The following is a 13,018-nucleotide window of genomic DNA, read 5'->3' on the forward strand; positions in this document are numbered from 1 at the left end:
CCTCCCCTCTCCCTCCTTCACACACCTCCCCACTTCACCCCACACACCCTCCCCTCTCCCTCCTTCACACACCTCCCCGCTTCACCCCACACACCCTCCCCTCTCCCTCCTTCACACACCTCCCCACTTCACCCCACACACCCTCCCCTCTCCCTCCTTCACACACCTCCCCACTTCACCCCACACACCCTCCCCTCTCCCTCCTTCACACACCTCCCCGCTTCACCCCACACACCCTCCCCTCCCTCCTTCACACACCTCCCCACTTCACCCCACACACCCTCCCCTCTCCCTCCTTCACACACCTCCCCGCTTCACCCCACACACCCTCCCCTCTCCCTCCTTCACACACCTCCCCACTTCACCCCACACACCCTCCCCTCTCCCTCCTTCACACACCTCCCCGCTTCACCCCACACACCCTCCCCTCCCTCCTTCACACACCTCCCCACTTCACCCCACACACCCTCCCCTCTCCCTCCTTCACACACCTCCCCGCTTCACCCCACACACCCTCCCCTCTCCCTCCTTCACACACCTCCCCGCTTCACCCCACACACCCTCCCCTCCCTCCTTCACACACCTCCCCGCTTCACCCCACACACCCTCCCCTCTCCCTCCTTCACACACCTCCCCGCTTCACCCCACACACCCTCCCCTCTCCACCCTCCCACGCCTCCCTGCTCTCAGTCCCACGCAGCCTCTCTCTCTCTGTCACTCACATTCATTCTGTCTGCTGCTCTCTTTGTCTTTATCTTGCTGTCTATCTCTCCCTCTCTCTCTCTCTCTCTCTGACTGTGTTGTGTTTCACTATTCATGGTCTTATATTCCGGATTTTCAGGGCTGTAATCTCAGCCCATGCTCCCCCACTCCCATTTCAAACATATTCTGATTTGCTCAATTAGGTCGCTTGCATTATGAGATACTCTGAACCCTGTTGCTTGCAGTTCACAGGATCACTGTGGCTGGTGATTATCACAGTAGGACAAACTAACATCAGGCTCCTGATCTCTGAAGGGTTTACATTCCTGGGAGACATGGTTTTGCCAAAGGGTTGCTCAGGGTCCAGAGGATTTGATAATTTCCTCAATAAATTAATAAAACAGAAACTGAACAATACCTCACCATGTAGTCAGGCCTCTGGGGAGCATGTTGGTGGGGCTCCAATTTCCTTGAAGATCACCTCACATGGCACTATGTGTCGACACTTGCCAGAGTGTGATGGGGTCATTGATACACTTTTGAAAGGGCATCATCAGTTTTGTTTAAAAATGCTATTGCATTGGAGAAATTGAATTGGCTTCAGTGCCCTAAGGGCAGAGGATCGGCTGGGGTTCCTGCTCCTGATGGGTATCCTGACACACCAGTTGGAAGTGTGGATGTAAGGCCAGGATAGATTGGGTGTTGCTGCGATGCCCTTCACAGTTGAATTGCCGACTTTTGCTTGGGGCATCACACATGGAGAGTGGCATCTGGGGTGAGGTTCAAGGCCAGGAGCTGGTGTTCCTTCCAGCACTTAGTGCCCATTCTTTCTGTGTGAGCCTGGATTGTGAGCGTCGAAAATCTCTGTCTCAGGGAAAGCTTCACAGTCGAGCCCAGTCCTGCTCTCACCAACCCTGGTGCACAGGCACCTTCCAGCACGGCTCACCGGGTAGTGATCAGGAGCACAATCCCTTTCTTAGCCACACATTCTTCCCTTCCAGTAGGTCCTCTGGGTGCCAGGCTGCTGCCTCTTGGTCAAGGAACTGCCATGGTTGTTCCACAGTCACTGTCAGTGGGAAGATTCACTTCACCGATGGCCTATTAACCGTTTAGGCACCAGACTAATCCAAACACTACAATGCTGTTTTGGCTGAGTGTAAAGCTCTACAAGACTGGGCTGCAAACTAAGATGCTTCAGTTGTCTATGGGACTGAGGGGCTGGACTCTGCCCTCCTCTCCGGACAGTGTGGAGTCCTGGCAGGGCAGGGACCACCAGCTCCAGCCGCCCTCTTGAGTGACCATTCTTCAGGTATGACCCTTCCTGTGTAATGAGGTGTTGGCAGGGACTGCAGCTATGAAAAAAACCCACAAACAGTTCTGATCCTCTCCTCACCAGGCCTAGATTGTCCCACTGATATTATTGCAACAATGGCAGTGAACCTCCCCCTCTCAACCCTCCCCCCCCCCCCCCCCCCCAGTTATAGCCAGTGAGATGGTTATGACCACTGGAATATCAGGACTCCAATGCAGATCATACACACTTTCTGGCCAGGGTCAGGGAACGTTGATCAGGAGAAGGAGTTTATGGGCAGCTAATAATTCAGAGAGCGGGAGTTCAAAGCCCAGCATGGCAGTTTGAGAAATTGAATTCAGTCTAAAAATCTTGGAAATAATAAGTTGGTGTCAGTAAAAACGACCGTGAAGCTTTTGGATTATCGTAAACGCCCAACCAGTTCACTAATGTCCTTTAGAGAAAGAAACCTGCTGTTCTTACCCACTGAGGGCCTCTATGTGATTACCAGCCCAACAACAATGTGGTTGACTTTTAACAGCCCTCTGAAGTGGTCACTTAGCCTTAACCACTTCAGCAGGACCCGTCACCACCTTCTCAGGGCAACGAGGGATGGGCAATAAAAGCTGGCCTTGCCAGCAATGCCCACATCCCGAGAATTAAAACAAGAATTGATTGTTTTCCCCATTCCCTACTCCAGAGAGCTGGTGCTAAGTGGGGGCACCAACCTCTGTGCCATTCATTCAAAGAGAGCTTGACTCTACACAAACCAACAGTCCATCCCGTGGCCTCCGAGTTTGTTAGTCTTGGGAGTGTGCTGGCTGGTGCTTTTTTTATTCCATTGGGATGTGTCATTCAGTTTGGTAACATCTCAGTTTCAAATTCTCATCCTTGTTTTCAAGCCCTTCATAGCCTCAGCCCCTCCCCACTCCCAGCCCTCAGCCCCTCCCCACTCCCAGCCCTCAGCCCCTCCCCACTCCCAGCCCTCAGACACCTCCCCACTCCCAGCCCTCAGACACCTCCCCACTCCCAGCCCTCAGACACCTCTCCACTCCCAGCCCTCAGCCCCTCCCCACTCCCAGCCCTCAGACACCTCCCCACTCCCAGCCCTCAGACACCTCTCTGCTCCTCCAATTCCAGCTACTTGAGCCTCCCGATTTTAATTGCTCCACCATTTGCGGCCAGGCCTCAAGCTCTGGAATTCACTCCCTAAACCTCTCTGATTCTCTACCTCTCTCTCCTCCTTTAAGATGCTCCTTGAAACCTGTTTTGTAATGCTCCTGTGAAGCACCTTGGGACGTTTTCTTATGTTAAAGGTGCTATATAAATGCAAGTTGTTGTTGGAATCCAGACTTGGAATGCATGGGGCGATGACGTGACAGCCCAGGTGTATTCTGGACTGACCCATGTGTGAAACCTGTCCCTCACTGCGTGTTCTCACTGCCCCTCACTGCGTGTTCTCACTGTCCCTCGCTGCGTGTTCTCACTGTCACTCACTGCGTGTTCTCACTGTCCCTCACTGTATGTTCTCACTGTCCCTCACTGCGTTCTCACTGTCCCTAACTGCATTCTCACTGTCCCTCACCGTGTGGTCTCACTGTCACTGACCGCGTGTTCTCACTTTCCCTCACTGTGTTCTCACTGTCCCTGACTGCGTGTTCTCACTGTCACTCACTGCGTGTTCTCACTGTCACTCACTGTCTCTCACTGCGTGTTCTCACTGTCCCTCACTGCGTCTTCTCACTGTCACTCATCGCGTGTTCTCACTGTCACTCACCGCGTGTTCTCACTGTCACTCACCGTGTGTTCTCACCGTCACTCACTGCGTGTTCTCACTGCGTGTTCTCACTGTCCCTCACTGTGTTCTCACTGTCCCTCACTGTGTTCTCACTGTCCCTCACTGCGTGTTCTCACTGTCCCTAAATGTGTTCTCACTGTCCCTCACTGCGTTTTCACTGTCCCTAACTGTGTTCTCACTGTCAGTCACCGCGTGTTCTCACTGTCCCTCACTGTGTTCTCACTGTCCCTCACTGTGTGTTCTCACTGTCACTCACTGTGTGTTCTCACTGTCACTCACTGTGGTCTCACTGTTACTCACTGTGTTCTCACTGTCCCTCATTGTGTGGTCTCACTGTCCCTCACTGTGTGTTCTCACTGTCCCTCACTGTGTGTTCGCACTGTCCCTCACTGTGTGGTCTCACTGTCACTCACTGTGTGGTCTCACTGTCCCTCACTGTGTGTTCGCACTATCCCTCACTGTGTGTTCTCACTGTCCCTCACTGTGTGGTCTCACTGTCACTCACTGTGTGTTCTCACTGTCCCTCACTGTGTGTTCGCACTGTCCCTCACTGTGTGTTCTCACTGTCCCTCACTGTGGTCTCACTGTCACGCACTGTGTGTTCTCACTGTCACTCACTGTGTGTTCTCACTGTCCCTCACTGTGTGTTCTCACTGTCCCTCACTGTGGTCTCACTGTCACTCACTGTGTGTTCTCACTGTCCCTCACTGTGTGTTCTCACTGTCCCTCACTGTGGTCTCAATGTCCCTCACTGTGTGTTCGCACTGTCCCTCACTGTGTGTTCTCACTGTCCCTCACTGTGTGGTCTCACTCTGACCGCGTGTTCTCACTGTCCCTCACTGCGTCTTCTCACTGTCCCTCACTGCGTCTTCTCACTGTCACTCACCGCGTGTTCTCACTATCCCTCACTGTCCCTCACTGCGTGTTCTCACTGTCACTCACCGCGTGTTCTCACTATCCCTCACTGCGTGTTCTCACTGTCACTCACCGCGTGTTCTCACTGTCACTCACCGCGTGTTCTCACTGTCCCTCACCGTGTGGTCTCACTGTCCCTCACCGTCTGTTCTCACTGTCACTCACCGCGTGTTCTCACTGTCCCTCACTGCGTGTTCTCGCTGTCCCTCATTGTGTTCTCGCTGTCACTCACCGTGTGTTCTCACTGTCACTCACCGCGTGTTCTCACTGTCACTCACCGTGTGTTCTCACTGTCACTCACTGTGTGTTCTCACTGTCACTCACTGTGTTCTCACTGTCACTCACTGCCTGTTCTCACTGTCCCTGACTGCATGTTCTCACTGTCCCTCACTGCGTGTTCTCACTGTCCCTCACTGCGTGTTCTCACTGTCCCTCACTGTGTTCTCACTGTCACTCACTGCCTGTTCTCACTGTCCCTGACTGCATGTTCTCACTGTCCCTGACTGCATGTTCTCACTGTCCCTAACTGCGTTCTCACTGTCCTTCACCGCGTGTTCTCACTGTCACTCACCGTGTGTTCTCACTGTCACTCACCGTGTTCTCACTGTCCCTCACTGTGTTCTCACTGTCCCTCACTGCGTGTTCTCACTGTCCCTAAATGCGTTCTCACTGTCCCTCACTGCGTTCTCACTGTCCCTAACTGTGTTCTCACTGTCACTCACCGCGTGTTCTCACTGTCCCTCACTGTGTTCTCACTGTCCCTCACTGTGTGTTCTCACTGTCACTCACTGTGTGTTCTCACTGTCACTCACTGTGGTCTCACTGTTACTCACTGTGTTCTCACTGTCACTCACCGTGTGTTCTCACTGTCCCTCACTGTGTGTTCTCACTGTCCCTCACTGTGTGTTCGCACTGTGTGTTCTCACTGTCCCTCACTGTGTGTTCGCACTGTCCCTCACTGTGTGGTCTCACTGTCACTCACTGTGTGGTCTCACTGTCCCTCACTGTGTGTTCGCACTGTCCCTCACTGTGTGTTCTCACTGTCCCTCACTGTGTGGTCTCACTGTCACTCACTGTGTGTTCTCACTGTCCCTCACTGTGTGTTCTCACTGTCCCTCACTGTGTGTTCACACTGTCCCTCACTGTGTGTTCTCACTGTCCCTCACTGTGTGTTCTCACTGTCCCTCACTGTGGTCTCACTGTCACTCACTGTGTGTTCTCACTGTCCCTCACTGTGTGTTCTCACTGTCACTCACTGTGTGTTCTCACTGTCCCTCACTGTGTGTTCTCACTGTCCCTCACTGTGGTCTCACTGTCACTCACTGTGTGTTCTCACTGTCCCTCACTGTGTGTTCTCACTGTCCCTCACTGTGGTCTCAATGTCCCTCACTGTGTGTTCGCACTGTCCCTCACTGTGTGTTCGCACTGTCCCTCACTGTGTGTTCTCACTGTCCCTCACTGTGTGGTCTCACTCTGACCGCGTGTTCTCACTGTCCCTCACTGCGTCTTCTCACTGTCCCTCACTGCGTCTTCTCACTGTCACTCACCGCGTGTTCTCACTATCCCTCACTGTGTTCTCACTGTCCCTCACTGCGTGTTCTCACTGTCACTCACCGCGTGTTCTCACTATCCCTCACTGCGTGTTCTCACTGTCACTCACCGCGTGTTCTCACTGTCCCTCACTGCGTGTTCTCGCTGTCCCTCATTGTGTTCTCGCTGTCACTCACCGTGTGTTCTCACTGTCACTCACCGCGTGTTCTCACTGTCACTCACCGTGTGTTCTCACTGTCACTCACTGTGTGTTCTCACTGTCCCTCACTGTGTTCTCACTGTCACTCACTGCGTGTTCTCACTGTCACTCACTGTGTTCTCACTGTCACTCACTGCCTGTTCTCACTGTCCCTCACTGCATGTTCTCACTGTCCCTCACTGCGTGTTCTCACTGTCCCTCACTGTGTTCTCACTGTCCCTAACTGCGTTCTCACTGTCCTTCACCGCGTGTTCTCACTGTCACTCACCGTGTGTTCTCACTGTCACTCACCGTGTGTTCTCACTGTCCCTCACCGTGTTCTCACTGTCCCTCACTGCGTGTTCTCACTGTCACTCACTGTGTGTTCTCACTGTCCCTCACCGTGTGTTCTCACTGTCACTCACCGTGTTCTCACTGTCCCTCACTGCGTGTTCTCACTGTCACTCACCGTGTGTTCTCAATGTCCTTCACCGCGTGTTCTCACTGTCACTCACCGTGTGTTCTCACTGTCACTCACCGTGTGTTCTCACTGTCCCTCACTGTGTTCTCACTGTCCCTCACTGCGTATTCTCACTGTCCCTCACTGTGTTCTCACTGTCACTCACCGTGTGTTCTCACTGTCACTCACCGTGTGTTCTCACTGTCCCTCACTGTGTTCTCACTGTCACTCACCTTGTGTTCTCACTGTCACTCACCTTGTGTTCTCACTGTCACTCACCGTGTTTTCTCACTGTCCCTCACCGTGTGTTCTCACTGTCCCTCACTGCGTGTTCTCACTGTCACTCACTGCGTGTTCTCACTGTCCCTCACTATGTTCTTGCTGTCCCTCATCACCTGTTCTCACTGTCCCTGACTGCGTGTTCTCACTGTCCCTCACTGTGTTTTCTCACTGTCCCTCACCGTGTGTTCTCACTGTCCCTCACTGTGTATTCTCACTGTCCCTCACTGCGTGTTCTCACTGTCCCTCACTGTGTTCTTACTGTCCCTCATCACCTGTTCTCACTGTCCCTGATCACCTGTTCTCACTGTCCCTCACTGTGTATTCTCACTGTCCCTCACTGCGTGTTCTCACTGTCCTTCACTGTGTGTTTTCTATGATTTATTTTTGTTTTAAAAACGATTTCTTTTTCCATTTCACTTCATTAAACTATTTGAAGGACAAGTTGTTCTACAAAAGTGAGTCCCTTCTTCGAATGTGGAGTTACAAAGTAGGCTTTGTATTTGTTGAACTCCAATTTTTCTGACTCCACTCACCCATTTAACTTGGAGCAAAGTAACCAGAAACAATTATTAAAAGCAAGGAATAGTGAGAGAATGCACCAGAAGATAAATCTGAAGCAGTATATGGAGACTCAAAGCAGTCAGCACTTTTTTAGATGTTTCTCGAAATGTAAGCTTTTCTGATCTGGGACCAAACCTGTGGCTGTAATAAAAGCAGGAAAGGCTGGACCCACTCAGCAGGTCAAGTAGCGTGTGTGGACAGAGGCAGGTAGGGCGACTGTTTCAGATCCAGGACCTTTCGACGGAACCCTTACCTCCTTTGTCTGATTGTAGACAATTGGCAGTGAAAAGGCCAGGCTGACACAGAGAGCCTGGGGAGAACCCCTTCAGACTGTCGAGTGCAGATGTACATTAATGCAGAATGCGGCCCAGATCCATAGATTAAAAAAAAAGAGACTGAAATAAGTCTCCTTCCCTTTTAACATACTGTTGTCTGGTTTGATGGTGTCACTTTTGTGAGAGGTCCTATTGGGAGGTATTCAGGCAGCAGCTTTTGTGAAGGGGGGCCTGATTGGGAGTTGATGAACTCACTTGCCTACTTGCTTCTCCCCTTTATTCCCCATTGTTTTCTGGCCTCTTAATAAACTTTTTGGAAGAGTTAATTAATCCGCTTGAATTGGTTGATGGAGTGATTCTCAGAAGTTGAAATAACAGAAGGTTCCCTTTTTGAAGGAGTGAGAGAGGAGAGTGTGTGACAGACATCAGCTTGTCACATTATCAAAGCCAGGACGGAAACAAAAAAAAAACTTGGAGAATAGAAAGTTGGAGTTGGAAGCGAGTTCTCTTTTCACTGTCCCAATGCCCTGTGTTAACAGATCATCAGTTTAACCTACCACAGCTGACAAATATATCAGGAGCTGCCGCTTTACAAAATTTAAATTGTGATTTATTCTCAAACGATCGAGTTAAGGAGAATTAATTTAAGCTCTTTAGTTGTTCCATTTGTTTTAAAATTTCTTAGATTATAAAATATTTTCATTCGTCATATTAAATGATCTAATTTGTGTTTGCTTTACCAACATGATAGAGTTTTGCCCCCAGGATTATTAGAATTAAAAGCAGTTGGAAGTTTTTATGTCAGTTCAACAGGGCAGTGTTGTGTGGAAAGAGCTGCTCCTATTATTCACCCTCAGTCTGATGGGTTCATTGAGCCTGTGTCTGGAATGAGGATTTAAAGAGAGCGGGACAGGAGCCCAATGGGCTCTTGGTTACTTTCCTTGTGCAGACACTGTGTGTGGATGGTACTTTGATGGGGTATTTATAGCCTGTGAGCAGCAACACTGGTGACAAGGACTGCAGACAGACTCACTGAAATATTCTTCTCTTTTCTCCCCTTTCCTTCTCCATGTCTCACTCTTCCTCACTTTCTCAATGTACAATTTCAACTTCTCCACCCCTTCCTCGAAATGTATTCTAGGGCCAACTCAGTATTCAATACCTCTACACCCACACCGTCGCCCCCAAATCCCCAACCCCTCCCTCACCCCTCTCCTCCCTGCCCCTCCCCTCTCTTCTCCCCCTCCCCTCCCCCTCCCTCACCCTCTCCTCCCCATCTTCTCCTCCCCCCTCCCCCAGCCCCACCCTTTCCTCCCCCCACCCCCCTCTCCTCCTCCCACCCCACCCCTTCTCCTCTCCCCACCCCATCCCCTCACCCTCCCCTCCCCATCCCCTCCCCTCCCCCTCCCTCACCCTCTCCTCCCCCATCTTCTCCTCCCCCCTCCCCCAGCCCCACCCTTTCCTCCCCATCCCCTCTCCTCCTCCCACCCCACCCCCTTCTCCTCTCCCCACCCCCTCTCCTCTCCCCACCCCCTTCCCTCTCCTCTCCCCCACCCCTCTCCTCTCCGTTCCCCCCCACCCCCTCTCCTCTTTGTTCCCCCACCCCCTCTCCTCTCCCCCACCCCTCCCCTCTCCCCCACCCCCTCTCCCCAACCCCTTCCCCTCTCCTCTCCGTCCCCCCTAACCCCACTCCTCTCCTCTACCTCCCTCCACCCCCTCTCACCCACCCCCCACCCACCCCTCCCCCTTCCCCTTCCTCCTACCCACTTTTTATAAATCACATTTTTAGAAATCACTTCCAGACTGCAGCAGAAATCTGTGCAGTGTTTAGTCTAATGATACTACAGCTAATACTTGAGATTTAGAAGTTCAATTACTCAATTGGCAATAGTGATATTGGTATTCTGGTATTTTTGAAATGGTATCAATGACAGGGTGGAACTGTGTACAATCAGGCAGTGGCTGAGGTGATCTACTCTCTCCATACTTCTCTGCTTTCTTTCTTTCTAAACCTCAAACATTCGCTGTCCTTAATCTCTTGGGTTATTTGCAATCATCCACAGTGATATCTCTCCCGTAGTGTTCCGCATTAGCCTTTCATGGTGAGGCTAAAGCAGATCATTGGCTGGATTTGTGGGATTCTTGAGACTGATAACCCACAGGTAAATCCTGCACATTACTCCAACTCATTCAAATGTAGAGTTAGCCTCCTTCTACAAAGAGGGAAATCTCATCTATTTTGGTAGTCCTTTACTCCTGATTCACTATGAGGAGTATCACTGCCGAATGAGCAGTGGTGTTTATGTGCTCTGTATACAGTGCTACTTCAACATAGTATATTCAATGATTGCATTTGTGCATTGCATATACTATGGTATTCTGGATCAAATATGCAATATTATTCTGTAGTCTATATATTGAGTGGTGCTCTGCTGGTGTGTCCCTGACCCCATTATTAGGAAGTATGTGTTTATGCTTTTGACAGCCATGTTAGTCCTTTTATAATCCCAGCTGCATCTAAACCTGTTTTGGCCAATGTTCTGTTCACAGTTAAGGACGCTTTGGACCCCAACTATCTCCTTCACACACATTTTCACTCTCTCTCACTCATTCGCTTTTGTGATTTTTTTTCTGATGCATTCTCTCTTACACATTCTCGCCCTTTCTCTTGTATACATGCTTTTCCAGAAACATTCTTCCACACAGATATATAATCTCTCACAGAAACATAGAAACATTATGGGCACAGAAAGAGGCCATTCGGTCCATCATATACTCTCACACAATCTCACAAATGTTCTTTCTTTTTCATAGTTTTCCTTGCCAATATACATCCTGTCCTCACTCCCGTGCCCCCCACCCTGTATCCACCTTTGACCCCCACACCCAGACAACACCTGGGTCTCACCACATACCATCCAACACTTGGGACAGACCAGCCATTGCTCATTGTCCAAAATTCATCTCATTGCCAGGCTCCACACCTCACCGCACCCTCTCGCCACACCTGCACCATTGATCACCGTGCTCCCAGCCCTTTTTAAAAATTCTTTCATGGAATGTGGGCATCGCTGGCTCGGCCAGCATTTGTTGCTCATCCCTAATTGCCCTTGAGAAGGTGGTGGTGAGCTGCCTTCTTGAACTGCTGCAATCCATGTGGTGTAGGTACACCAACAGTGCTGTTTTAGGGAGGAGTTCCAGGATTTTGACACAGCGACAGTGAAGGAACAGCGATATAGTTCCAAGTCAGGACGGTGTGTGGCTTGGAGTGGAACTTGCAGGTGCTGGTGTTCCCATGCATTTGCTGCCGTTGTCCTTCTAGGTGGTAGAGGTCGCAGGTTTGGAAGGAGCTGTCTAAGGAGCCTTGGTGAGTTGCTGCAGTGCATCTTGTAAATGGTACACACTGCTGCCACTGTGCATCGGTGGTGGAGGGAGTGAATATTTCAGGTGGTGGATGGGGTGCCAATAAAGTGGGCTGCTTTGTCCTGGAAGGTGTTGATCTCCTTGAGTGTTGGAGCCTCACTCATCCAAGCAAGTGCAGATTATTCCATCACACACCTGACTTGTGCCTTGTAGATGGTGGACAGCTTTGAGGAGTCAGGAGGTGAGTTACTCACCACAGAATTCTTAGCCTCTGACCTGCTCTCTGTAGCCACAGTATTTATATGGCTGGTCCAGTTCAGTTTCTGCTCAATGGTAACCCCCAGAATGTTAATCATGGGGAATTCAGTGATGGTAATGCTGTTGAATGTCATGGGGAGATGGTTAGATTCGCTCTTGTTTGTGACGGTCATTGCCTGGCACTTATGTGGTGTGAATGTTACTTGCCACTTATCAGCCCTAACCTCAATGTTGTCCAGGTCTTATTGCATTTGGACACGGGACTGCTTCAGTATCTGAGGAGTTGCAAATGGTGCTGAACATTGTGCAATCATCAGCGAACATCCCCACTTCTGATCTTATTAAGGTCATTGATGAAGTAGCTGAAGATGGTTGGGCCTAGGACATTACCCTGAGAAACTCCTGCAGTGATGTCTTGGGACTGAGATGATTGATCTCCAACAACTGCAACCATCTTCCTTTGCACTAGGTATGACTCCAACCTTACCCTCCACCCAAGCCAAGCCCTTACCCTAAACTCAGCCCGAACCCAGAACCCAAACCCAATCCCTGTCTTATACCCATATCGTATCCTACATCCAGCCCTTACTCTACACCCAACCTGTGCCTTCCACCCAGCCCTTATCCTACACCTGACCTGTATCCAACACTTTGCCTATTCCCAGCCCTTATCCTACACCCAGGCCTTACCCGATACCCATCCATTACAATCAGTGCCCACATCTCAGCCAATCAACTCCTTTCACTCAGGGAGTTCCAAGAATGGCTGATGGAACAAAAATTATAAAAACAAATTACAATTGAGATTTTACCCTCAAACATTTCTTAATTTGTGTATTCCTGGGTGATATGTGTAGAATGAGGAGCTTTAATATCTGATCTGTGCTGAACTTACTCATGTTTGCAACTGGTTAAGCAGAGTGTCATTACAATCTACTGAACAGGCTGGACATATATAAAAATTGGGTGTCCCTGATGTTAGAATGGTTAGACAGGTTGAGGAATAAGCATATTTCTGAACCTGAAGGGACAAATGGCAGCCCTTTGAACTGGATACTGTACCCAAGTTAGCAATCTGTGAAACTGACCTATCTCCCCGGGCCCTACAAAATGGGACTAATTGGATTTCTTTTTCAAAGAGCTGGCACAGGCATGATGGGCTGAATGGCTGTATAATTCTATGATTACACCTACTTGGGCTACATTCTCAGGCCAAGCAGAAGCTAACAGGCATTGGTACTGGGCAGTATCTGCAGCATCTGTGCTGGATTTAAAGGAAATGTAATTTTATTTCATTTGTCACTATCTGCAATCGTTCAAGAAAATGATGCTGTCTCTTCAAGGATGCAGTCATGCATTTTCCTTTAAATTCAATAATGATCGA

The 13,018-nt window shown here is 50.2% G+C and overlaps 1 protein-coding gene across 2 annotated transcripts in view; it reads right to left on the reverse strand.

Annotated features, from left to right (window-relative positions):
• LOC137351896 (paired box protein Pax-7) overlaps nucleotides 1-13,018 on the reverse strand; it is a 189,506-nt gene that overhangs the window by 121,573 nt on the left and 54,915 nt on the right. The gene's annotated exons all lie outside the window — the stretch shown is intronic.

This window comes from Heterodontus francisci, chromosome 37, assembly GCF_036365525.1.
Source record: "Heterodontus francisci isolate sHetFra1 chromosome 37, sHetFra1.hap1, whole genome shotgun sequence".
NCBI lineage: Eukaryota > Metazoa > Chordata > Chondrichthyes > Heterodontiformes > Heterodontidae > Heterodontus > Heterodontus francisci.